The sequence below is a fragment of the Rattus norvegicus genome, chromosome 1 (genome assembly GCF_021556685.1).
Source record: "Rattus norvegicus strain SHRSP/BbbUtx chromosome 1, alternate assembly SHRSP_T2T, whole genome shotgun sequence".
Classification (NCBI taxonomy): domain Eukaryota; kingdom Metazoa; phylum Chordata; class Mammalia; order Rodentia; family Muridae; genus Rattus; species Rattus norvegicus.
In genome coordinates, this window is record NC_141534.1 from 81,670,833 (window position 1) to 81,697,247 (window position 26,415).

At 41.0% G+C, this 26,415-nt stretch overlaps 1 long non-coding RNA gene across 1 annotated transcript; it reads left to right on the forward strand.

The window, feature by feature from the left end:
• Positions 1 to 7,055: 7,055 nt before the first annotated feature.
• Positions 7,056 to 8,764, forward strand: LOC134484886 (uncharacterized). Its single transcript, XR_015654697.1, has 2 exons — positions 7,056 to 7,109; positions 8,554 to 8,764. It is a non-coding gene; the product is annotated as an uncharacterized LOC134484886 (long non-coding RNA).
• The last annotated feature ends 17,651 nt before the right edge of the window (positions 8,765 to 26,415 follow it).

Here is a 26,415-nt window from a genome sequence, read left to right on the forward strand (position 1 = left end):
CCGATGCCGGTGATGTACCACTAACAGGGATTTAGGGTTGGCCTATTTACCTAAGGATCCACAGGTTGAACGACTAAAAGAAAATAGGACTATTCCCCTTAAGGGCAGCCTTTGTTTTGGCATATTCAACAAAACATCTTTTGATCTCCCTTGCATTATGTTATATAATCAATCTTCTGCTTGGTTAAGGGAGGCCACATGGGGAACTGGTGAGGAGGACATTGTGGCTAACGCCACAGTTCTCTATGGTGGTGGCCTTACATTGGGTTAATGGTAGCTGCACTGATCTTACGCCCATAGCGATGCTACTTGGAGGAAAGGGCGAAAAGGGACGGTTGTCATTTTCCTGGACGGGGAACATCAAACCTGCTGCCTCTGTCTGGACAGCTACTCATATAAAATATCGCAGTAGTTACCCGCATGCCTCGCTTTATCCCGATCCCTGTTGATGCCCCGGGGACCATGACCTTATTTAGAGGAAAAAGAGATTTTGGTACTTCTGCAATTATTGCTGGCATTATTGCTACGACAGCAGTCGCTCCCTCGGTTACTGCCTCGGCATTGGCCTTGTCAAATTCAGTACAGACAACCCAAACTATCAACGATTTATCGGCCACCATCTCTGTGGCTCGGGACAGACAGGCCTCAGCCAATACTCAGATATAGGGAGGCCTTATGCTTGTCAACCAACGTATAGATCTGGTCCGAGAGCAATTAGACATTCTATGGCAACTGGCCCAGCTTGGCTGTGAGCAAAAACTCCCAGGCCTTTGTGTCACCTCCATATAATATGACAAATTTACCCGAGCTGCTAATCTGTCTAAGAGTCTTTCACAGCATCTGTTACAGAATTGGACCTCGGAGTTTGAACAGACACTTCGAGAGCTGAGAGCGACCATCATTCAAGTAAATTCTACCCGACTGGACCTGTCTTTGACGGAGGGATTGTCGTCCTGGATCACCTCAGCAGTCTCTTATTTCAAGGAATGGGTGGGAGTGGGACTTTTTGGAGTGATCCTCTGCTGTGGATTAGTGTTACTCCTCTGGTTGCTTTGCAAATTGAGATCTCAAACAAGAAAGGACAAAGTAGTGATCGCCCAGGCGCTTGTAGCCCTTGAACAAGGAGCGTCAGCCGATATCTGGTTGACCATGCTCAAGCAACAGGTCGCCGGCTGGACAGCTCTTGCACTCCTAGAACCTCGGTTCATTGCACAGGATTAGAGTGTCCGGCTTGAGCAGCCCATGAGGGGTGACGAGCTTAGCATCGCACAGGGAAGTTCTACCAAATATGCTCCCTGGAAGGCATGTCATATTACATGAGGGTTTCTGCCCCAGTTTTCCCTCCCTCGAAAAATGGCAGTGCGACGGGTCGGGAGTGCCCTGGGTCCCAACAACAGCCTAAGGGTATCTCTCTTGTACAGGTTCGCCAACTTTGTATGAGGATATGACCTCTGTCTTCACCCTCCTATATCTGGGTGTCCTGTTTGCTTAAAAAAAAACAGAAAAGGGGGAGATGTGAGGAGCTGTCCGAGGAGCTGTCCTCACAGAGATGTGAGGAGCTGTCCAAGGAGCTGTCCTCACATATGTGAGGAGCTGTCCTCACAAACTCCATTACAAGATGGCACCGGCATCCGGCAGAACGCACCTAGTAAAAAGGGCAATACGCAGGCGCCTGGTAACGTCCCTACTCAAAGGGACACGTACGTTTTGGTACGTCATCTGGCATAATTGGCAGCGACCAGTCAGAGAGTGACACGTCCTAGGCGAGGATAGTTTCCTATATAAGGGACGGTTATTCCTCACTCTCCGTCTCCGCATTGTAAGCTTATGCTCTCCCTCTCAAGACGCATTAAAGCTTTTCTGTAGTAGGATCCTGTGTGTGCCGCGTCGTTCCTGCTGGCGAGACGTAGCGCGGGACAGGTTCCCATTGGAGAAGTTAGAGAAATGATTGAAGGCACTGAATGGGCTTGCAACCCCATAAGAACAACAATACCAACCAATCAGAGCTCCCAGGGACTAAACCACTATCCAATGAGTACACATGGACAAACTCATGGCTCCAGTTGCATATGTAGCAGAGGAAGGCCTTGTTGGGCACCCATGGGAGAAGAAGCCCTTGGTCTTGACAAGGTTGCATTCCCCTAGTGTAAAGGAATATCAGGATGGGGAAGTGGGAAAGGGTGGGTGGTTGGGGAGGAGGAACACTTTCATAGAAGAAGGGGGAGGGAGGATGGGATAGGGGGATTTTGTACAAGAAACTGGGAAAGGGATATGATTTGAAATGTAAATAAAAAATCCAATAAAATGTAAAAAAAGAAGGGAAACTTGAAAGAATTCCAGCAAAACCAGGGAAAAAGCAAGACTGCCCACTACCTTCATTTTTATTCAGTATAGTGCACAAAGTTCCAGCCAGAGCAATTAGACAAAAAGGGAAAATTGGAAAGGAAGAGGTCAAAATATCACTATTTGTAGATAATATGATAGTCTCCATAAGCAATCCCTTAAATTCTAACAGAGAACTCCTGATAAACAACTTCAGCAATATGGGTGTATATAAAATTAACTTGAAAAAATCAGGAGCATTCTTCTACACAAAGGATAAATAAGCTGAGAAAGAAATTAAGGAAACAGCACCATTCATTATCATCACAAATAAGATAAAATATCTTGGTTTAACTCTTACGAAGCAAGTGAAACATCTGTATGAGTAGAACTTCAAGTCTCTGAAGAAAGAAATTGAAGTAGACCTCAGAAGATGGAAAAAACTCCCATTCTCATGGATTTGCAGGGTTAACATATTCAAGATGGTCATCTTGCCAAAAGTAATTTACAGATTCAATGCAATCCCCATCAAAATTCCAACACTATTCTTCACAGAGATAGAAATATTAATTTTCAACTTCATTGGGGATAACAAAGGAAAGCAGAAAACAAAAGGAAAGCAGAAAACAATTATCGGCACTAAAAGAATTTCTGGAGGAATAGGTATTCCTGACCTCAAACTCTGCTACAAAACAATAATGATAAAAACCACATGGTATTGGTACAGAAATAGACAAGTAGATCCATGGAAGAAAGTTGAACACCCTGAAATAAACCCGTACAACTACGGACACTTTGAAAAAGAAGACAAAATCATCGAGTGGAAAAAACAAAATCATATTCAAAAACCGTGCTGGTGAGATTAGCATACTGCATGTAGAATTCAAATTGATCCATTCTTATTTCATTTTGCAATACTCAAGTCCAAGTGGATCAAGGAAGTCATCAAAAAACAGATATGCTGAATCTAATAGAACAGTAAGTGGGAAAGAGCCTTGAACACATAAGCAGTGGGAAAAATTTCCTTAAGAGAAGAATACCAGTGGCCCAGACTCTACCATCAACTACTGACAAATTGGACCTTATAAAATTGAAAAGCTTGTGTAAGGCAAAAGACACTGTCAATAGATCAAAATGACAATCTACAAATTGGGACACTATCTATATCTGATAAAATGCAAATATCTGAAACATACAAAGAACTCAAGCAGTTTGATACCAGAGAAACAAGTAAGTCTATTAAAAGGGTGATACAGACCTAGGAACATGATCAGGTAGGGACCAAGAGTAAAGCTATGAAGGACAGTAGAATTAATAGAAACAGGTAACCTCAAGAATTAGAAGGTGGGGGACCACTTAGAATGCACTAGAGACCTGGGAAGTGAGAGATTCTCAGGACTCACAAGGAGAGAACTTAGATGAAATGCCCAACAGTGGGGAGAGGAAACTAGTTGAATGACAGAATATCAAATGGAGGGATGAATTGCTATTCCACAGTAAAAAAAAAACCCAAAAAACCTCTGGCCCATAATTGTTCTGTCTAAAGAATTGTAGGGACAAATATTTACTAGAGACTGAGGGAAAGGAGTTCCAGGGACCAGCCCAAATTTGTATCCATCACAAAGGGAGACTTTAAGGCCTGACATTATTATTGATTGTGTGCTTACAGACAGGAGACTAGCATGACTGCCCTCTGTGAAACTCAATGAGTAACCAACAGAGACAGAGACAGAGACAGAGACAGATGCAGATCCTTACATCCAACCAATGGATAGAAGTCCGGAATCCCTGTGGTTAAATTAGGGAAAAGCTGGAAGAAGTTGTGGAGGAGGATGATCCCATAGGAAGACCAGCAGCCATTACTAACCTGGGCCTGTCAAAGTCTCTCAGACACTGAGCTAACAACCAGGCAGTACACACTAACTGGTAGGAGGCCCCCAACACATATACAGCAAGAGATTGTCTGGTCTAGCCTCAGTAAGAGAAGACACATGTAACTCTGAAGAAATCTGAGGCCCCAGGGATTGGAGAAGACTGGTACATTTGGGTTGGTTGGGGATATGCTCTTGAAGGCAGGGAAGGAAGCATAGGATGAGGAACTGTCAGAGCGTGGACCAGGAGGGAGATAATAACTGGACTATATAAGATTAAAGATAATTTTAATGGGGTATAGCGCTAAAAATTATTCTCAACTGAGGAATGTTGAATGTCTGAGAAACACCTAAAGAAATGTTGAACATTCTTAGTCAATCAGGGAAGTGCAAATCAAAACAACTGTGAGATTCCACCTCATACCAATCAGAATGGCTAAGATAAAAAAACTCAGGTTACAGCAGCTGCTAGTAAAGATGTGGAGAAATGAGAACACTCCTCTATTGCTGGTGGGATTGCAACATTGTATGACCACCTTTAAAAACAATCTGGTGGTTCCTCAGAAAATTGGAAATAGTTCTACCAGAAGACCCAGCTATACCACTACTTGGCATATACCCAAAAGTTGTTCTAACATAAAATAAGGACACATGTTTCACTATGTTCATAGCAGCCTTATTTATAATAGCCAGAAGCTGGAAACAACCCACATGTTCTTCAACAGAGGAACGGATACAGAAATATGGGTACAGAAAATTTACACAATGGATTACTACTCAGCTATTACAAACAGTAACTTGATGAAATTCTTAGGCAAATGGATAGAGCTAGAAAACATCATCTTGAGTGAGGTAACCCAGTCACAAATGACACACATTGTATGTACTCATTGCTAAGTGAATATTAACCCAAAAGCTCAGAATACCCAAAATACAACTCACAGACCATATGAAGCACAAGAAGAAGATCAAAGTGTGGATACTTCAATCCTACTTAGAAGGAAGAAAAAAATAATCATGGGAGATAGAGGAATGGAGGGAGGGGCCTTGGAGGGGGAGAGGTAGATGAGGGCAAAGAGGTTTGGGCAGGACAAGTATGAGAAGAGACAACAGAGACATCCAGAGGTTCAGAAGCATGAATGGAAATATGTAGCAATGGGAGGTGGGGAACTGGGGGTAGCTACCAGAAAGTCCCAGATGCCAGGGAAATGAGAGGTTTCCAGAACCCAATGGGAATGATCTTAGCTAAGATACCAAACAGAGGGGTCATAGAACCTGAAGAGACTACCTCCAGTAGGTAGGCATGGCTTCCAGTTGAGGGATGAGTCATCTACCCATCTCAAAATTTTTGACCAAGAATTGTTCTTGTCTAAAGAAAACACAAGGACAAAAATGGAGAAGAAAATGGAGGAAGAGGAAATGGAAAGGCTATCCAGAGACTGCCCAACCTTGGGGTCCATCTCATCTGAAGACACCGAGCCCTAAAATTATTGCTGATGCCAATAAGTACTCCCTGACAGGATCCTAATATGGTTGTCCTCTGAGAGACTCCATCAACATTTAAGATAGATGCAGATACTCACAGCCCACAATCAGACTGAGTCCAGAGACCCCAATGGAAGAGTTAGGGGGAAAACTGAAAGAGTTGAAAAGGATTACAATCCCACAGGAAGAACAGTATCACCTCACTGGTACCCCCACCTCACCAGAGTTCCCCAGGAATAAACCACAAACCAAAGTGTATACATGAATGTGTCCATAGGCCCAGCTACATATGTAGAAGAGGATTGATTTATCTGGCATCACAGGGACAGGGGACCCTTGGTCCTATGGAGGTTTGTTGCCCTAGCATAGGGGGATTCTAGAGGGCTAAGATTAGAGTGGGTATGTGGGTATGTGAGAAGCCTCTTAGAGGCAAAATGGAGGGGGATGAGATGGAGGGTTTGCAGAGGAGAGACTGGGAAGGGGGATAACATTTGGGATGTAAATAAATAAAATAATCAATTAATAAAGAAAAGTCACTTCTCTGTGGTCACTGATAAGGTTGGTCACTGAATCTTCCTAGCACTTTTTTTTTGAGTTTAATTTGTCCGTCATTACCTTGAATATGAATTTAGTTTATGAATTTTAGAATTGAATGGGTTTGGCCCAATTCAGTATGCAAGGCCAGAATGAGAACAGAAAGAGTTTCTATCACTTTTGGGAAAATAAAGCATGCTGATTTTAAAAATTACTCTATCTACATTTTTTGGTAGACTAATGGGATTATAGGTGGTCTTGAGTCAACCAAAGCAAGTGCTGGGAATTGAACTTGGTTCCTCTGGGAGAAACTAAGTGTTCTTAAACACTTAGCTACCTCTACAGTCTTTTCCTTAATTTTTAATTTTTTAATCTTTGTATTTGAATGTTTTTGTATGCATGAATGTATTATGTATGTGCACCACATATGTGCAGCGCCCACTGAGGTCAGAAGAGCTCATCAGATCTTCTGGGACTAGCATTGCTTCTGAATCATTATCAGTGCTGGGAGTTGAATCCAGAAACTCTGTAAGACAATCAAGTGCTTATAACCTGACTCAGTTCTCTTGAACTCAAATTGCCACTTTCTCCAGTCATCCTCTAGCACAATGATTATTTTAGTATATGGTCTTGGATAGCCAGTTAGGAGATATATGAAAGAAAGATAATCACAGTGATACTGGTGTTCAGCCTTTTCACATAGGACCAAACATATGACCATTATGACTCAACTACAGGGAAGAGGGAGTGTCAAACTAAAGGCATTGTGAGGAACCATGGTGATGCAGCAGGTTAGGTACTTGTTAGATACAGGACATAACTGTTTTTATCTAGTTGAGAAGGGAGATGTGATGAGGTGAAAACTCAATTTCTGAACTTGCCAGGTCACTTGAAAAGGTAGGGATGGGAAATTCTTATTCTGACCCATGTGCTGCATCACCTGGTTTCTGGGCTTTTAATCTCTGTTCATAACACATTTGTTCCTCCTATATTTTAAATATTTCTTTTACTTTTGAAATTATAATATATTCTATTACTCCCCATTTACTTTCCCTCATCTAAGTTCTCCCCTCTGTTTTTTACATAATATCTTTAACTTGAGTTTCTTTTATCATTGCTTTTGTTATTAAAACTCTCAAGTCTACACTCCATAAATTCCCAACACTCATTAGCCTCCTGACCTCTTGAGACTTGCCAATTTTAGAATATCCAAAACATATATAAACCTGTTTAAAGAATAATCTTGGAGACACTCACCTGAGACTATCATGTCCAGGGGCTCACTTGGATCTGACCACATATAGGTATGTCAACTGGGAGAACTGTAACATATGTAGGTTTCAGCATTTGCAGCAGTCATGAGAGACATGGAGATGTGACTTGGGAGCCACCACCATAAAGCTTCCCAACAAGATACATACATATTTCTTCTACCCCTTTGCTACACAAAACCAGAATGAAGGTTTCAATCATTGTTTTTGAACAGCATTGCAACATTACCACCTCTACTGATTTCATCAGAAGAGGTCGTAGGGCCAATAAGAAAGGCTTTCTGTAGACTCCTAAAACAAAGAGACTGTTAGTTTGGGAGTCACCCCTTCCTCATGTCACTTCATAGAAATTAGAATAACAGAGGTTCTTCCACCTCATGCTTTTCCTCCTACTCATATCTCTATGTTCTCTCCTGTAGCCATGTATCTTTATTCACCCTGTCCATTTCTTTTTGGTTTTTACTCAATTCTCTAATACTTTCAGATTCCACTTAACTGGAGTTGTCCCTCACAAGTAACTGTAGCTTTCATTATCACAGACTTCCATTTTCTATGATAGATGAGGGTAGAAAATATAAAATGCTGGGCTTCAGGGTGCCCTTTGGATCCATTTCATGCCCTTTAGAAAAAAATGGAATCCCTAGAAGGCTATGTCTTAGCAGTAAGGCAGCAGACAGAAGCTTTCCTATGTCTCCCTCCTGATCCTGGACTGTTTCAACTGGTTTGTCTGGAGGTTGTCTGTGATCCTAGCCCAAACAAAGTAGCTATGATTCTGGATCCATGAACCATCACCTCCTCTCAACCTAATGACATCATCAATATCATGGCCATACTGTTCTTTTAGCAACAATTCTCTTCTGCTTGTCTTTGAGTTAGGTATATTTTTAGATGCTAATTGCCAATGTTAGAAATGATCACAAATATGGCACAGGAAAAGAATACATTTATAATATCTTACAGTTCTGGAGGTGAGAAGTCTGAAATGAGCCCACTGGTATGATTCTCATGGTGTAAGGTCTGCATTTCTTTCAAAGGGCCATGAGAACAATATATTTCTTTTTCTTTTCCAGATTGTAGAAATCTCCAGCACTCTTTGGCTTGTGGACACTTTAGTTTCAGAACCAGAAAAATGGAGTATGTCTCATGCTGCCTTGCTCTGATCTTCAGTATCCTCCTCCTTCTCCTTTATGAAATATTGTAGCTACTCTGGCCTATGTGGACCATCCAGGACATTCCCTTCAATTCAAAGTCAACTGATTAAAACATGAATTGCATCCTCAACCTCTTTCCCCCTTCCACACAAGAGTTGTTTTGTACAAACTCTCTGATGAAAGCTCACCAGCATCTCAGGAGAATATTAGTATCTTCTAAGTGCAGTATCCCTTATAACCCACCCATCTCAGTTTAAGTTCCATCTTAATAGATTTCTCTACCACAAGTGCATCTATCCTTGGAATCAAAATTTTTGCACATGAACTTTAGGTAGAGGTTAAACAACCAAACTATCAAACCACATGGAAAATATTCATAGGCTCTAGGGATGAGAATATGGACTTCATTAGGGGAACACTGTCCTGACTGCCCCAGCATCCACTCCCCTGTCTTGATTTTTCTGAAGCCTGAGATACTTTAAATCATTCCTACTATTCTTGGGGACTCCTATCTAATAATAAAAAACTCAAAATGTCAGTAGAAATGCCAGAGTCCCGTAGAACACCTCTGACAGGAAAACTGTCTTAACTGTAACTATGATCAACAGGGGTTCACTGATTCCTTACAGGATGTTTGGCAGGTTAGAATCAAAGCTCTGACATCTATAAGTCCCTATAGGTGCCATGGTCACAGGGTACATATGAAAGCAGTATTAACATATGGTATCACAGAACTCTAGGATGTTGACTGCATCTTCCTTGACTAAATGCAAATTTTAACCCAAGCTGAGATTGACACTGCAGAGTCACATGCTCTCCAATGGAAACCATGGGACTTGCTCAGGTAGACAAGATGGGCATTTTAGAAACCTCTGTGAAGACAGGATTGGCATGGTCTTAGAAATAAGGAGGCAGCAGCAACTCCTATTTGTGCTCAACATCTCTCCTTGTATATATTTCTATGGTTTCTTCCAAGCCAATTACCCAGAACTACCTGATGGTACTATACCTACTGAAACTTTTGAGCAAATTGTGCATAAAAGATCCAATGCATCATGAGAATAAGTTACATATAGAAATGTAGCCATTAACAAAGAATGAGATGATGTCAGATTGCTTAAAAAATTAAGAAGTTGAGTCTACATTGGAATAATACAGAAGCCCCAGGACATAGTACAAAGTTCCGCCACATGATCTTTTTTTATTTTTTATTGGATATATTTCTTTTTTTACTTTTCAAATGTTATTGCCTTTCCTGGTTTCCTGTCCATAAGCACCCTATCCCCTCCCCATCCACCCCTCCTTACCACCCCCCGACATTCCCCTGTACTAGGGGTCCAACCTTGGCAGGACCAAGGGATTCCCCTTCCATTGGTGACATTCCTTCTCTGCTACATATGCAATTGGAGCCCTGGGTCAGTCGATGTATAGTCTTTTGGTAGTGGTTTAGTCCCTAAAAGCTCTGACTGGTTGGCATTGTTGTTCTTATGGAATTGCAAGCCCCTTCAACTCTTTCAATCCTTCCTTTAATTCCCCCAAAGGGGATCCTGTTCTCAGTTCAGTGGTTTGCTGCTAGCATCCACCTTTGTATTTGGCATGTTCTGGTTGTGTCTCTCAGGAGAGATCTATATCTGGTCCCTTTCAGCATGCACTTTTAGCTTCATCATTATTATCTAATTTTGGTATATATGTGCCACATATGGGGCAGGTTCTGAATGGCTGTTCCTATAGTCTCTGCTGTACACTTTGCCTCCATATATCCTCCTATGAATATTTTTGTTCCCCCACTTAAGAAGGAGTGGGAGCATCTGCAGTTTGGTCATCCTTCTTGAGCTTCCTGTGTTCTGTGGATTGCATCTTTGGTAATTCGAGCTTTTGGGCTAATATCCACTTATCAATGAGTGCATACTATGTGCGTTTTCTGTGACTGGGTTACCTCACTCAGCTTGATATTTTCTAGTTCGTTCCATTTACATATGAATTTCATGAAGTCATTTTTTTTTATTTTATTAACTTGAGTATTTCTTATATACATTTCGAGTGTTATTCCCTTTCCCGGTTTCCGGGCAAATATCCCCCTCCCCCATCCCCTTCTTTATGGGTGTTCCCCTCCTCATCCTCCCCCCCTTGTTGCCCTCCCCCCAACAATCTAGTTCACTGGGGGTTCAGTCTTAGCAGGACCCAGGGCTTCCCCTTCTACTGGTGCTCTTACTAGGATATTCATTGCTACCTATGAGGTCAGAGTCCAGGGTCAGTCCATGTATATATAGTCTTTAGGTAGTGGCTTAGTCCCTGGAAGCTCTGGTTGCTTGGCATTGTTGTACATATGGGGTCTCGAGCCCCTTCAAGCTCTTCCAGTTCTTTCTCTGATTCCTTCAACGGGGGTCCTATTCTCAATTCAGTGGTTTGCTGCTGTCATATGCCCCTGTGCTTGCTGTATTCTGGCTGTGTCTCTCGGGAGAGATCTACATCCGGCTCCTGTCGGCCTGCACTTCTTTGCTTCATCCATCTTGTCTAATTGGATGGCTGTATATGCATGGGTCACATGTGGGGCAGGCTCTGAATGGGTGTTCCTTCTGTGTTTGTTTTAATCTTTGCCTCTCTATTCCCTGCCAAGGGTATTCTTGTTCCCCTTTTAAAGAAGGAGTGAAGCATTCACATTTTGATCATCCGTCTTGAGTTTCATGTGTTCTAGGCATCTAGGGTAATTCAAGCATTTGGGCTAATAGCCACTTATCAATGAGTGCATACCATGTGTGTTTTTCTGTGATTGGGTTACCTCACTCAGGATGATATTTTCCAGTTCTGACCATTTGCCACTTTGCTGAAGTTGTCTATCAGCTTTAGTAGTTCTCTGGTGGAACTTTTGGGATCACTTAAATATACTATCATATCATCTGCAAAAAGTGATACTTTGACTTCTTCTTTTCCAATCTGTATCCCCTTGACCTCCTTTTGTTGTCTGATTGCTCTGGCTAGAACTTCAAGAACTATATTGGATAAGTAGGGAGAGAGTGGGCAGCCTTGTCTAGTCCCTGATTTTAGTGGGATTGCTTCAAGTTTCTCTCCATTTAGTTTAATGTTAGCAACTGGTTTGCTGTATATGGCTTTTACTATGTTTATGTACGGGCCTTGAATTCCTATTCTTTCCAGGACTTTTATCATCAAGGGGTGTTGAATTTTGTCAAATGCTTTCTCAGCATCTAATGAAATGATCATGTGGTTTTGTTCTTTCAGTTTGTTTATATAATGGATCACGTTGATGGTTTTCCATATATTAAACGATCCCTGCATGCCTGGGACGAAGCCTACTTGATCATGGTGGATGATTGTTTTGATGGGCTCTTGGATTCGGTTTGCCAGAATTTTATTGAGTATTTTTGCGTCGATATTCATAAGGGAAATTGGTCTGAAGTTCTCTTCTCTTTCTTTGTTGGGTCTTTGTGTGGTTTAGGTATAAGAGTAATTGTGGCTTCATAGAAGGAATTCGGGAGTGCTCCATCTGTTTCAATTTTGTGGAATAGTTTGGATAATATTGGTACGAGGTCTTCTATGAAGGTCTGATAGAATTCTGCACTAAACCCATCTGGACCTGGGCTCTTTTTGTTGGGAGACCTTTAATGATTGCTTCTATTTCCTTAGGAGTTATGGGGTTGTTTAACTGGTTTATCTGTTCCTGATTTAACTTCGGTACCTGGTATCTGTCTAGGAAATTTTCCATTTCCTACAGATTTTCAAGTTTTGTCGAATATAGGCTTTTATAGTAAGATCTGATGATTTTTTGAATTTCCTCTGAATCTGTAGTTATGTCTCCCTTTTCATTTCTGATTTTGTTAATTTGGATACACTCTCTGTGTCCTCTCCTTAGTCTGGCTAAGGGTTTATCTATCTTGTTGATTTTCTCAAAGAACCAACTTTTGGTTCTGTTGATTCTTTCTATGGTCCTTTTTGTTTCTACTTGGTTGATTTCAGCTCTGAGTTTGATTATTTCCTGCCTTCTACTCCTCCTGGGTGTATTTGCTTCTTTTTGTTCTAAAGATTTTAGGTGTGCTGTCAAGCTGCTGACATATGCTCTTTCCTGTTTCTTTCTGCAGGCACTCAGCGCTATGAGTTTTCCTCTTAGCACAGCTTTCATTGTGTCCCATAAGTTTGGGTATGTTGTACCTTCATTTTCATTAAATTCTAAGAAGTCTTTAATTTCTTTCTTTATTTTTTCCTTGACCAGGTTATCATTGAGTAGAGCATTGTTCAATTTCCAAGTATATGTGGGCATTCTTCCCTTATTGTTATTGAAGACCAGTTTTAGGCCGTGGTGGTCCGATAGCACGCATGGGATTATTTCTATCTTTCTGTACCTGTTGAGGCCCGTTTTTTGACCAATTATATGGTCAATTTTGGAGAAAGTACCATGAGGAGCTGAGAAGAAGGTATATCCTTTTGCTTTAGGATAGAATGTTCTATAAATATCTGTTAAGTCCATTTGGCTCATGACTTCTCTTAGTCTGTCTACATCACTGTTTACTTTCTGTTTCCATGACCTGTCCATTGATGAGAGTGGGGTGTTGAAGTCTCCTACTATTATTGTGTGAGGTGCAATGTGTGTTTTGAGCTTTGGTAAGGTTTCTTTTACATATGTAGGTCCCCTTGTATTTGGGGCATAGATATTTAGGATTGAGAGTTCATCTTGGTGGATTTTTCCTTTGATGAATATGAAGTGTCCTTCCTTATCTTTTTTGATGAATTTTAGTTGAAAATTGATTTTATTTGATATTAGAATGGCTACTCCAGCTTGCTTCTTTTGACCATTTGCTTGGAAAGTTGTTTTCCAGCCTTTCATTCTGAGGTAGTTTCTGTCATTGTCACTGATTTGTGTTTCCTGTAGGCAGCAGAATGCAGGGTCCTCGTTGCGTATCCAGTTTGTTAATCTATGTCTTTTTAGTGGGGAGTTGAGGCCATTGATGTTGAGAGATATTAAGGAATAGTGATTATTGCTTCCTGTTATATTCATATTTGGATGTGAGGTTATGTTTGTGTGCTTTTCTTCTCATTGTTTTGTTGCCAAGAGGATTAGTTTCTTGTTTCTTCTAAGGTATACCTTGCCTCTTTATGTTGGGCTTTACCATTTATTATGCTTTGTAGTGCTGGATTTGTAGAAATATATTGTGTAAATTTGGTTTTGTCATGGAATGTCTTGGTTTCTCCATCTATGTTAATTGTGAGTTTTGCAGGATACAGTAACCTGGGCTGGCATTTGTGTTCTCGTAGGGTCTGTATGACATCTGTCCAGGATCTTCTGGCTTTCATAGTTTCTGGTGAAATGTCTTGTGTAATTCTGATAGATGTGCCTTTATATGTTACTTGACCTTTTTTCCTTACTGCTTTTAATTTTATTTCTTATTTTGTGCATTTGGTGTTTTGACTATTATGTGACGGGAGGTGTTTCTTTTCTGGTCCAATCTATTTGGAGTTCTGTAGGCTTCTTGTATGCCTATGGGTATCTCTTTTTGTAGGTTAGGGAAGTATTCTTCTATGATTTTGTTGAAGATATTTACTGGTCCTTTGAGCTGGGAGTCTTCACTCTCTTCTATACCTATTATCCTTAGGTTTGATCTTCTCATTGAGTCCTGGATTTCCTGTATGTTTTGGACCAGTAGCTTTTTCTGCTTTACATTATCTTTGACAGTTGAGTCAATGATTTCTATGGAATCTTCTACTCCTGAGATTCTCTCTTCCATCTCTTGTATTCTGTTGGTGAAGCTCGTATCTACAGCTCCTTGTGTCTTCTTTTGGTTTTCTATATCCAGGGTTGTTTCCATGTGTTTTTTCTTGATTGCTTCTATTTCCATTTTTAATTCCTTCAACTGTTTGATTGTGTTTTCCTGGAATTCTTTCAGGGATTTTTGTGACTCCTCTCTATGGGCTTCTACTTGTTTATTTATGATTTCCTGGAATTCTTTCAGGCATTTTTGCGATTCTTCTCTGTAGGCTTCTACTTGTTCTCTAAGGGAGTTCTTCATGTCTTTCTTGAAGTCCTCCAGCATCATGATCAAATATGATTTTTAAACTAGATCTTGCTTTTTTGGTGTGTTTGCATATTCTGTGTTTGCTTTGGTGGGAGAATTGGGCTCCGATGATGCCATGTAGTCTTGGTTTCTGTTGCTTGGGTTCGTGTGCTTGCCTCTCGCCATCAGATTATCTCTAGTGTTACTTTGTTCTGCTATTTCTGACAGTGGCTAGACTGTCCTATAAGCCTGTGTGTCAGGAGTGCTGTAGACCTGTTTTCCTGTTTTCTTTCAGACAGTTATGGGGACAGAGTGTTCTGCTTTCGGGCGTGTAGTTTTTCCTATCTACAGGCCTTCAGCTGTTCCTGTGGGCCTGTGTCTGGTGTTAACCAGGCAGGTCACTTGCAGCAGAAAAGTTGGTTTTACCTGTGGTCCCGAGGCTCAAGTTTGCTCGTGGGGTGCTGCCTATGAGCTCTCTGTGACGGCAGCAACCAGGAAGATCTTCGCCGCCATGCCCCAGGGTTCCAGATGGCGTTTGGTGTTTTCGTCTGGCGTCAGAGATGTGTGCAGAGTGCAGTCTCTTCTGGTTTCCCACGCGTGTCTGCCTCTCTGTAGGTTTAGCTCTCCCTCCCACCGGATTTGGGTGCAGAGAACTGTTTATCCGGTCTGTCCCTTCAGGTTCCGGCGGTGTCTCAGGCGCAGGGGTCCTGCCGCTCCTGGGCCCTCCCCCACGGGAACCCAGAGGCCGTATACAGTTTCCTCTTGGGCCATGGATGTGGGCAGGGGTGGGCAGTGTTGGTGGTCTCTTCTGCTCTGCAGCCTCAGGAGGGCCCACCTGACCAGGCGGTGAGGTCTCTCTCCCACGGGGTTTGGGAGCAGAGAGCTGCTGTGAAGTCATTGTTGTTGATAGCTGAGTAGTACTCCATTTTGTAGATGAACCACATTTTTTAAATCCATTCCTCTGTTGGAGGGCATCTGGGATCTTTTCAGCTTCTGGCTATTATAAATAAGGCTGCTATGAACATAGTGGAGCATGTGTCTTTGTTGTATGTTGGAACATATTTGGGTATAATGCCCATGAGCCATATAGCTCTTCCACATCTTCTGATGCAATAATAGCTTGCTTTCACATGATCTATCATCAGGGATGTTTTGGGGAGTTTGCATTCACATCTGGTCTTGAGAAGGAGTATTGTTCCAATTAGAGTGTCCTTCCCCCATTATATAAACGACATCACCTTTCCTAAATGCTCAGGACTCTTACAATCTCTGCCAGTACCCAGTATTGGTTGAGTCAACCAAGAAAAGTGTCTCTGGGTGTCTTTTGGACAGTATCAGAGAGCTTATTTCCCAGTCTTCCTCTTTCATGTTTATCAGAGATGTCTTCCTATTAGTCTATACAGAAGTATAAAACTCTGCAGTTTTCCTTCTTATAAGAGAAAAATCTGTCTATGTAACATTAGAACTACTGAATGATTTTGGGTCAAACTTATCCACTTGTGTCTATGTCCTCTGGAACAGGAAGAATCTTGAAGAGAAAGACCCATGATATATCTCTTTGCAATATAACCTGGCTGTCTCTTCCCCTGACTGTACTGGGCTCTGTAAATGAAATGTCAGAGTCTATTCGGTGACGATGAACTCATGCCCCAATATCCACCATTGTATGGAAGCTATGCTCACTGCTATGGAAAGGTACAGCCTTCAATGCTTATATTTCCACCATGGTATTCTGCACCCTTCATTCCCAGCAGAACTCACCAAAACACACCAGGCTAAGAGGCATGGTCAACATTCTGCTATTTCTGTTGAGAAGAGGCAGCATCAGAACTATACAGGATTTCCTGAAAGGTCCAACTTATCTGTTTTTCCAGTTGACCAGAGCTGATGAGACTGGAGTTGTTAGTGCCCTCCTCACATGTTATATGCAGCTCACAAATCGTGATGACTTTCAGAAAATTCTCATGACTCCAAGCCTTGCTTTGCATATTTTTATCATTCCTATACTGGAACATGTTTTAACCCCAATTCATCTTATCAAGAAAAATCAACTATAGTTATATAAAAGCAGTATCTATAGGTGTTTTATAATATGAAGGGAAGAATTTCTTTTCTGGTACAATCCATTTGGTGTTCTGTAGGATTCTTGTATGTTTTTGGGCATCTCTTTAGGTTAGGAAAGTTTTCTGGTATAATTTCATGGAAGATGTTTACTGGTCCTGTGAATTGGGAATCTGCACTCTCTTCTATACCTATTTTAGTTAGGTTTGACCTTTTTATTGTGTTCTGCATTTATTGGATGTTTTGGGTTATGAGCTTTTTGAAAATTGTAGTTTCTTTGATTGTTGTGTCATTGTTTTCAGTAGTACCATTTATGCCTGAGATTCTCACTTCTATCTTTTGATTTCTGTTGGTGATGCTTGAATCTGTGACTCTTGATTTAAATCCTAGGTTTTTCATCTACAGAGTTGTTTCACTTTGTGATTTCTTTATTGTTTCTTTCTCCATATTTAGCTTTTGGACAGTTTTGTTCAGTTCCTTCACCTTTTTTATTGCATTTTCCCATATTTATTTAAGTGAATTATGTGTCTCCCATGTAAGGAATTCTACCTGTTACACCTCTCCTCTTATATTTCTTTAAGGGAGCTATTTATCCTGCCTTACTGTCCTCTATTGTAGGATTAATGTGGGGTCCCCCTCCCACTCCACCACAGGGCTTGGCTGTTCAGGAAGGTTTGATGTAGAAAGTTTGACTATCCTTACCACACACTGGTGCTGGGAAGGTGTTTGGTTGTGGGCAGCTGTGGGACACTGTTTTGGGGGTGTGGAAGAGCAGACCCAGAGTCTCAGTCACAGAAGAACCAGAACTGCTTGGGCAGGGGTCCCCAGGTCTGTAAGGAAGTCAGGGATGTCTGATTCTCAGGCTCTTGGTCATTCAGGTGTCACTGGAATGCTGCAGAAGAGGTGAGAATGGAGTGGCAGACTGTGGGGCTGGATCTAGCTTGAGGCCAAGTGGGGGTGAGAAGAAGAAGGACACTCTGTCTGGTCCCCTTAGGGAGAGTCTTTGACTAGATGTGGTGGGGAGTGTTTGAACTTAGTGGTAGGTGTGTTGGGAGTGCAGGCAGGCTGTCTTATGGAGATTAGATGGTGGCTATATAGGCCAAGGCCTTCTCTGTGGCTCGCCACAGCCGATTCCAATGAAGAGTGGTACTCCGCAGTTTCAAGGCATTTATTTTTTTTAATTTTTTTTATAAACTTGAGTATTTCTTATTTACATTTCAAGTGTTATTCCCTTTCCTGGTTTCCGGGCCAACATCCCCCTAACCCCTCCCCCTCCCCTTCTTAATGGGTGTTCCCCTCCCCATCCTCCCCCCATTGCCACTCTCCCCGCAAAAGTCATGTTCACTGGGGGTTCAGTCTTAGCAGGACCAAGGGCTTCCCCTTCCACTGGTGATCTTACTAGGATATTCATTGCTACCTATGAGGTCAGAGTCCAAGGTCAGTCCATGTATAGTCTTTAGGTAGTGGCTTAGTTCCTGGAATGTCTGGTTGCTTGGCCTTATTGTTCATATGGGGTCTCAAGCCCCTTCAAGGTCTTCCAGTTCTTTCTCTGATTGCTTCAACGGGGGTCATGTTCTCAGTTCAGTGGTTTCCTGCTGGCATTCGCCTCTGTATTTGCTGTATTCTGGCTCTGTCTCTCAGGAGAGATCTACATCCGGCTCCTGTCTGCCTGCACTTCTTTCCTTCATTCATCTTGTCTAATTGGGTGGCTGTATATGTACGGGCCACATGTGGGGCAGGCTCTGAATGGGTGTTACTTCTGTCTCTGTTTTAATATTTGCCTCTCTATTCCCTACCAAGGGTATTTTTGTTCCCCTTTTAAAGAAGGAGTAAAGCATTCACATTTTGATCATCTCTTGAGTTTCATGTGTTCTAGGTATCTAGGGTAATTCAAGCATTTGGGCTAATAGCCACTTATCAATGAGTACATACCATGTGTGTTTTTCTGTGATTGGGTTACCTCACTCAGGATGATATTTTCCAGTTCCAAACATTTGCCTACGAATTTCATAAAGGCATTGTTTTTGATAGCTGAGTAATATTCCATTGTGTAGATGCACCACATTTTCTGTATCCATTCCTCTGTTGAAGGGCATCTGGGTTCTTTGCAGCTTCTGGCTATTATAAATAAGGCTGCTATGAACATAGTGGAGCACGTGTCTTTTTTATATGCTGGGGCATCTTTTGGGTATATGCCCAAGAGAGGTATAGCTGGATCCTCAGGCACTTCAATGTCCAATTTTCTGAGGAACCTCCAGACTGATTTCCAGAATGGTTGTACCAGTCTGCAATCCCACCAACAATGGAGGAGTGTTCCTCTTTCTCAACATCCTCGCCAGCATTTGCTGTCACCTGAGTTTTTGATCTTAGCCATTTTCACTGGTGTGAGGTGAAATCTCAGGGTTGTTTTGATTTGCATTTCCCTTATGACTAAAGATGTTGAACATTTCTTTAGGTGTTTCTCAGCCATTCGGCATTCCTCAGCTGTGAATTCTTTGTTTAGCTCTGAACCCCATTTTTTAATAGGGTTATTTGTCTCCCTGTGGTCTAACTTCTTGAGTTCTTTGTATATTTTGGATATAAGCCCTCTGTCTGTTGTAGGATTGGTAAAGATCTTTTCCCAATCTGGTTGTTGCCATTTTGTCCTAACCACAGTGTTCTTTGCCTAACAGAAGCTTTGCAGTTTTATAAGATTCCATTTGTCGATTCTTGATCATATCGCATAAGCCATTGGTGTTTTGTTCAGGAAATTTTTTCCAGTGCCCATGTGTTCGAGATATTGCCCTAGTTTTTCTTCTATTAGTTTGATTGTATCTGGTTTGATGTGGAGGTCCTTGATCCACTTGGACTTAAGCTTTGTACAGGGTGATAAGCATGGATCGATTTGCATTCTTCTACATGTTGACCTTCAGTTGAACCAGCACCGTTTGCTGAAAATGCTATCTTTTTTCCATTGGATGGTTTTGGCTCCTTTGTCAAAAATCAAGTGCCCATAGGTGTGCGGGTTCATTTCTGGGTCTTCAATTCTGTTCCATTGGTCTATCTGTCTGTCTCTGTACCAATACCATGCAGGTTTTTTTTTTTTAATCACTATTGCTCTGTAATACTGCTTGAGTTCAGGGATAGTGATTCCCCATGAAGTCCTTTTATTGTTGAGGATAGTTTTAGCTATCCTGGGTTTTTTTTTATTCCAGATGAATTTCCAAATTGTTCTGTCTAACTCTTCGAAGAAATGGATTGGTATTTTGATGGGGATTGCATTGAATCTGTAGATCGCTTTTGGTAAAATGGCCATTTTTACTATATTAATCCTGCCAATCCATGAGCATGGGAGATCTTTCCATCTTCTGAGGCCTTCTTCAATTTCTTTCTTCAGAGTCTTGAAGTTTTTGTTGTACAGATCTTTTACCTGCTTGGTTAAAGTCACACCTAGGTACTTTGTATTATTTGTGTCTGTTATGAAGGGTGTCACTTCCCTAATTTCTTTCTCGGCTTGTTTCTCTTTTGCATAGAGGAAGGCTACTGATTTATTTGAGTTAATTTTATACCCAGCCACTTTGCTGAAGTTGTTTATCAGCTTTAGTAGTTCTCTGGTGGAACTTTTGGGATCACTTAAATATACTATCATATCATCTGCAAATAGTGATATTTTGACTTCTTCTTTTCCAATCTGTATCCCCTTGATCTCCTTTTGTTGTCCGATTGCTCTGGCTAGAACTTCAAGAGCTATATTAAATAAGTAGGGAGAGAGCGAGCAGCCTTGTCTAGTCTCTGATTTTAGTGGGATTTCAAAGCATTTATTATCATGATGGAAGATAGATGAATAAAACTGTACCCTACTTATCTGAGTGGGCCTGAGATCAAATACCTTTTGCAGGGAGGAGTGTGGGAAGAGAATTTCATTGTCCAAGTCTCCAGTCCTATAGGTACCTCATTATAATGATTAAATGTGTCTTGATACAACGTGGCCTGTGGTCATGTCCTCTAAATGTGCAGGTGCTTGGGGCTTTGTCCTTATGTGACTGATGGTCACAAATCTATGGAGGGCTGTGGGCAAGTGACCAGCCTGGTTTCCTGTGAGTCATGCAAAATGCCTATTACCCCAGAAAGTCACTGGGGTTTCAAACTTACTCAACTGGGAGTCAGGGAATTTCATTCTCCCATATTCTATCATTTTCATGAGATGTGATTTTAGATCACATTTTTGCTTTAGAATTAAGTTTGGGTATCCATGGCTTGCCATAGTGGGAGAACTAGGTTCTGATATTGCTATGTGGCCTTAGTTTCTATTGCTTATGTTCTTGTTCTTGCCTCTTGCCATCTGGTCATCTCTAGTGTTACCTGGCCTTGTTGTGTATGACAGTGACTGGCCCCTACTCTGAGCCTTGTTTTGTTGGGCCTTCATTGGTCAGGCTGTCTCTGGGTGTGTGATGGTATTTAGAGTGCCTGATACATGAGTCTGCCAGTTTCAGAACTCCTGGGGTTCAAGCTGTCTCTGGGTTTGAATAGGGTAGGGCAATTGCTAGAGCACAGGATCTGCTCCTGTGTTTAGTTGTAAACCAGAAAAGAAAAGATGTGTTTCTGGCAGTATGGGAGGTCTTGATTTTTTGGGAAACCCAGGGATCCCTGTTAGGCTGATATTCGGCTAGTCGGGGTACTCACCTATGAGCCTGGGGGAATAAGTGCTGGTAGGGATCAAGTTCTCCCTGGGTATGGTGGGGTGGGGGTAAGCCTAGAGCTCAGGATCTACCCCCAGGTGCAGATGGGAGTCAAAAGGAAGGTCCTAATATTTTATTTTACTTGGTCTTTTTCTAGTGCAGCCTGTAATATTACTTCTTTATTCTGTACATTTAGTGTTTTGAATTTTATGTGATGGGAAAATATTCTTCTTTGGTCAATCTAATTGCTTGTTCTGTTCTTGTATGTTTTTAGGCATCTCTTTTCTTAGGATTGAGGATTTGTTCTATGATTTTGTTGAAAATATGTCCAGGTCCTTGAATTTGGGACTCTTAATCATCTATTTTTATTATTCTAATTTAGGTCTTTTCATAGCATTTCCTGGATGTTTTGTGTTAGGACATTTTTTAGTTTAACATTTCCTTTGACTGCTGTATCAATTTCTTCTATTGTCTTTTTTAATCCTGAGTCTTATTTATTTATTTATTTATTTATTTATTTATTTATTTATTACCCGTTTTGTACTCTGTCCTTTATGTTTAATTTGTCGACACTGTTTTTCTTGTATTTCATCTACAGGATTCACTCCTTTTTTATTTAGTTATTGCTTCTATTTTCATTTTCAGGTCATAAACAGTTTGATTCATTACCTTCACTCATTTACTTATATTTTCCTTTAAGAAATTATTAGTTTAATTTTTAAAAACCTCTACCTGGTTGACTGCATTTTCCTATATTTATTAGAGGGATTTATTCCCTCTTTAAAGGCATTTATCATCTCTACAAAGTATAATTTAAGGCCATTTTCTTGTTCTTCTGCAATGTTAGGATATCCAGAGCTTCCTGTAGCAGGATACCTTTGCTCTGGAAGTGTCATGTTGCCATGAGTCTACTTTTTCATTTTCTTATGCTTTCCTTTAGCTATCTGGTTGTCCCTGTATGTTCTTGGTGTAGGATATATTAGGAAAGAGGTGCTAATCTGGTTGAATTTCATGCAGTAGGCCTCTAATGGGATATTATAGACTGTCTGACCTTGATGAAATAGGCCTGGATGTTCCTTTCTTGGCAGTCATAAGGGAAGCTGTCAGAGCAGTGCATAGACAGTGTAGTTCTGGGGAGAGCCAGCAGCCAACATATTCCACATCTTTGTGACCTAGGAAATTGGCAGGGGATTGGGAAATAAAGCTTCTGACCTGGTTGTTTCTTGTTTGGCAGGTCTAGTGGAGGCTGGAAGAATAGTGGCCAGATAATTGAATTCTGGGGAGAGTCATCAGTGGTCTCAGGGCATCTGGGCATGGTCAGTGAATATGTAGGAGACAGGAGAGAAAGGGTAATGACCTGGTTGTTCCTTGTTCCACAGACTTAGTTTATTACTGTGGTTTTAGAGAAATCTAAACCTTGGATGTAGGATGATCCTAGCTCTCATAGTATCTTACATTTCCAGGATTTGGTGATAACCAAATTTGACTGATGACCTTAGCCAAAACAACCAACAGCATTCATATGTAACCTGAAGAGACCACCTCTAGTAGGCAGTCAGGAACAACAGTAGAGGTATGGAGACACCAACCGACCTGTACAACTTTTTATTTAAAATTGCTACTGTCTAAAAGGAATGCAGGGACAAAAAGTGAAGCAGAGACTGAGGGAATTGCCAAGCACTGAGCAGCCAAATTTGACATTTATTCCATGGGTAGGAAGTCATCTCTGAAACTATTACTGGGCTATGCTGTGCTTTAACCTAGCATAGCTGTTCTCTGAGAAGCTCTACTTAGCAGCTATCACAGACTGATGCAGATACTTGCAGACAAACATTAGAAAGGTGTAGACAACTAAAGAAGAGTTAGGGGAAAGTTTGAAATACCCAAAGAGGGTGGCAAGCCCACAGAAAGATGAACAGTGTAAACTAACCTGGACCCCCTTGGAGCTTTCAAACCTGAGACATCAACCAAAAAGCACCAGTGCTGTCCCAAGGCCCCCCAAAATTATGTAAAGGAGGGTTGCCTTGTCTCAACTCAGTTGGAGAGGAAACACTCAATCCTGTAGAGAATTGATACCAAGGGGGCACCCTCTTAGAATCAAGGGGAAGAAGATGGGGCAAAAACTCTGTCAGGAGTAGCCAGGAGAAGGGCAGAATTTGGGATGGAATAAATAAAATAGTTAATTGTTAAAAAAATAAAGCAAAGCTCCAAATTTGTCATATTTCTGACTGCTTATAAAATAAAAATGAATACCATTGCAGAGACCTTCAGTAGAATAAAGTACAGAGAAAAATAATCATGTGATTTCCATCTTAACCTGATATATATCTAGAAGAAAAAGACTATATCTGAAACTCAGGAATCAAGGTAGAGCAGAGTTTGAAAAGGACTGAAAGAGCAGAGGAATAGAAATTTTGTCATGCGAATGAATCTCTTGCAAATGTTAGAGAGGCTACAACCATAGATTCTTTTTCTTTGGATATTTTTATTGGATATTTTTTATTTACATTTCAAATGTTATACCCTTTCTTCATTTCCCAGTCATAAGCGCTCTATCCTATCCCCCTCCACTTCTTCTAGAAGGGTGATTCTCCTCCCCAACCAACCCCCAATTTCCACCTCACCCCCAACATTCCTCTGCACTGGGGGGGCAGCCTTGGTAGAAACAACGGATTCTCCTCCCATTGGTGCCCACTGCTATATATGAAGCTGGAGCTATGGATCTGTGCATGTGTCCTCTTCGGGTAGTGGTTTAGTCCTTGGGAGCTCTGGTTGGTTGGTATTGTTGAGCTTATTGGGTTGCAAACCCCTTCATTGTCTTAAAACCTTACTCTATCTCCTCCAATGGGCACCCCATTCTCAGTTCAATAGTTTGCTGCTAACATTTGCCTCTGTATCTGTCTTGCTCTGGCTGTTCCTCTCAGGAGACAGCTATGTCAGGCTCCTGTCAGCACTGACTTTATGGCTTCATCAATATTGTCTAGGTTTGGTGGATACACACACACACACACACACACACACACACACACACACAACATATATATATATATATATATATATATATATATATATATATATATATACACCAAAGTGGGGCAGGCTCTGAATGGCCATTTCTTCTTTCTCTGTTCCAAACTTAGTCTCCATATCTCCTCCTATGAATATTTTTATTCCCCCCTTTTAAGAAGGACTGAAGCATCTACACTTTGGTCATCTTTCTATTTGAGCTTTATGTGGTCTGTGGATTGTATCTTGGGTAATTCTAGTTTTTGAGCTAATATCTACTTAAAAGTGAGTGCATACCGTATGTGTGTTTTTCTGATCGGGTTACCTCACTCAGAATGACATTTTCTAGTTCCATCCATTTGTCTATTAATTTCATGAAGTCATTGTTTTTAAAGGTGAGTAGTACTCCATTGTGTAGATGTACAAGGTTTTCTGTATCCATTACTCTGTTGAAGGGCATCTGGATTCTTTCCAGCTTCTGGCTGCTATAAATAAGGCTGCTTTGAATATAGTGGAAAATGTGCCCCTGTTATATGTTGGAGCACCGTTTGTGTACATACCCAGAACTGGTATAGCTGAGTCCTCAAGTACTATATCCAATTTTGTGAGGAATCTCCAGAATGATTTCCAGAGTGGTTGTAGCAGCTTGCAATCCCACCAACAATGGAGGAGTGTTCCTCTTTCTCCACATCTTCATCAGCATCTGTTGTCACCTGAGTTTTTGATATTAACTATTCTGACTGGAGTGAGGTGGAATCTCAGGGTGGTTTTGATTTGCATTTCCCTGATGACTAAGGTTGTTGAACATTTCTTCAGGTACTTCTCACCCATTCAATAATCCTTGGCTGAGAATTCTTTGTTTAGCTCTCTTCCCCATTTTTTAAAAAGAGTTATTTGTCTCTCTGGAGTCTAACTTCTTGGGTTTTTTGTATATATTTGATATTAGCCCTGTGTCAGATGTAGGATTGGTAAAGATCTTTCCCCAATCTGTTGGTTTCTGTTTTGTCCTAATGATAGTGTCCATTACCATACAGAACGTTTGCAATTTTTTGAAGTTCCATTTGTAGATTCTTGATTTTAGAGTATAAGCCTTTGGTGGTTTGTTCAAATTTCTCTCCATTCATTTTAATGTTGGCTATTAGTATGCTGTACATTGCTTTTACTATGTTTAGATATAGACCCTGAATCCCTGATCTTTCCAAGACTTTTAACATGAAGATGGGTTGAATTTTGTCAAATGCTTTCTCAGTATCTAATGAGATGGTCATGTGTTCTTTTTCCTTTGAGTTTAAACAAACTTTTTTACATAGTGGATTACCTTGATGGATTTCCATATTTGAACCATCTTTGTATCCCTGGGAGGAAGTCTAATTCATCATGATGGATGATCAATTTGATGTGTTCTTGGATTCGGTTTGTGAGAATTGTGCTGAGTATTTTTGCACCAATAGGCATAAGGAAAATTGGTCTGAAGTTCTATCTCTTTGTTAGGTCTTTGTGTGGTTCAGGTATAAGCCTAGTTGTGGCTTCATCAAAGGAATTGAGTAGTGCTCCTTCTGTTTCTATTTTGTGGATTAGTTTGGACAGTAGTGGTGTGAGGTCTTCTGTAAAGGACTGATAGAATTCTGCACTAAGCCCATCTGTTTCAGGGCTTTTATTGTTTGGGAGATTTTTAATAACTGCTTCTATTTCTTTGGGAGTTATGGAACTATTTACATGGTTTACTGGATCCTGATTTAACTTTGGTTCCTGGTATCTATCTAGAAAATTGTCCATTTCATCCAGATTTTCCAGTTTTGGTGAATATAGGCTTTTGTAGTAGGATCTGATGGTTTTTGAATTTCCTCAGATTCTGTTGTTAATCTCCCTTTTCATTTCTGATTTTGTTAATTTGGATACACTCTCTGTGCCCTCTGGTTAGTCTGGCTAAGGATTTATCTATCTTGATTTTCTGAAAGAACCCAATCCTGGTCTGTTGATTCTTTGTATAGTTCTTTTTGTTTCTACTCGGTTGATTTTCAGCCCTGAGTTTGATTATTTCCTGTCTTCTAGTC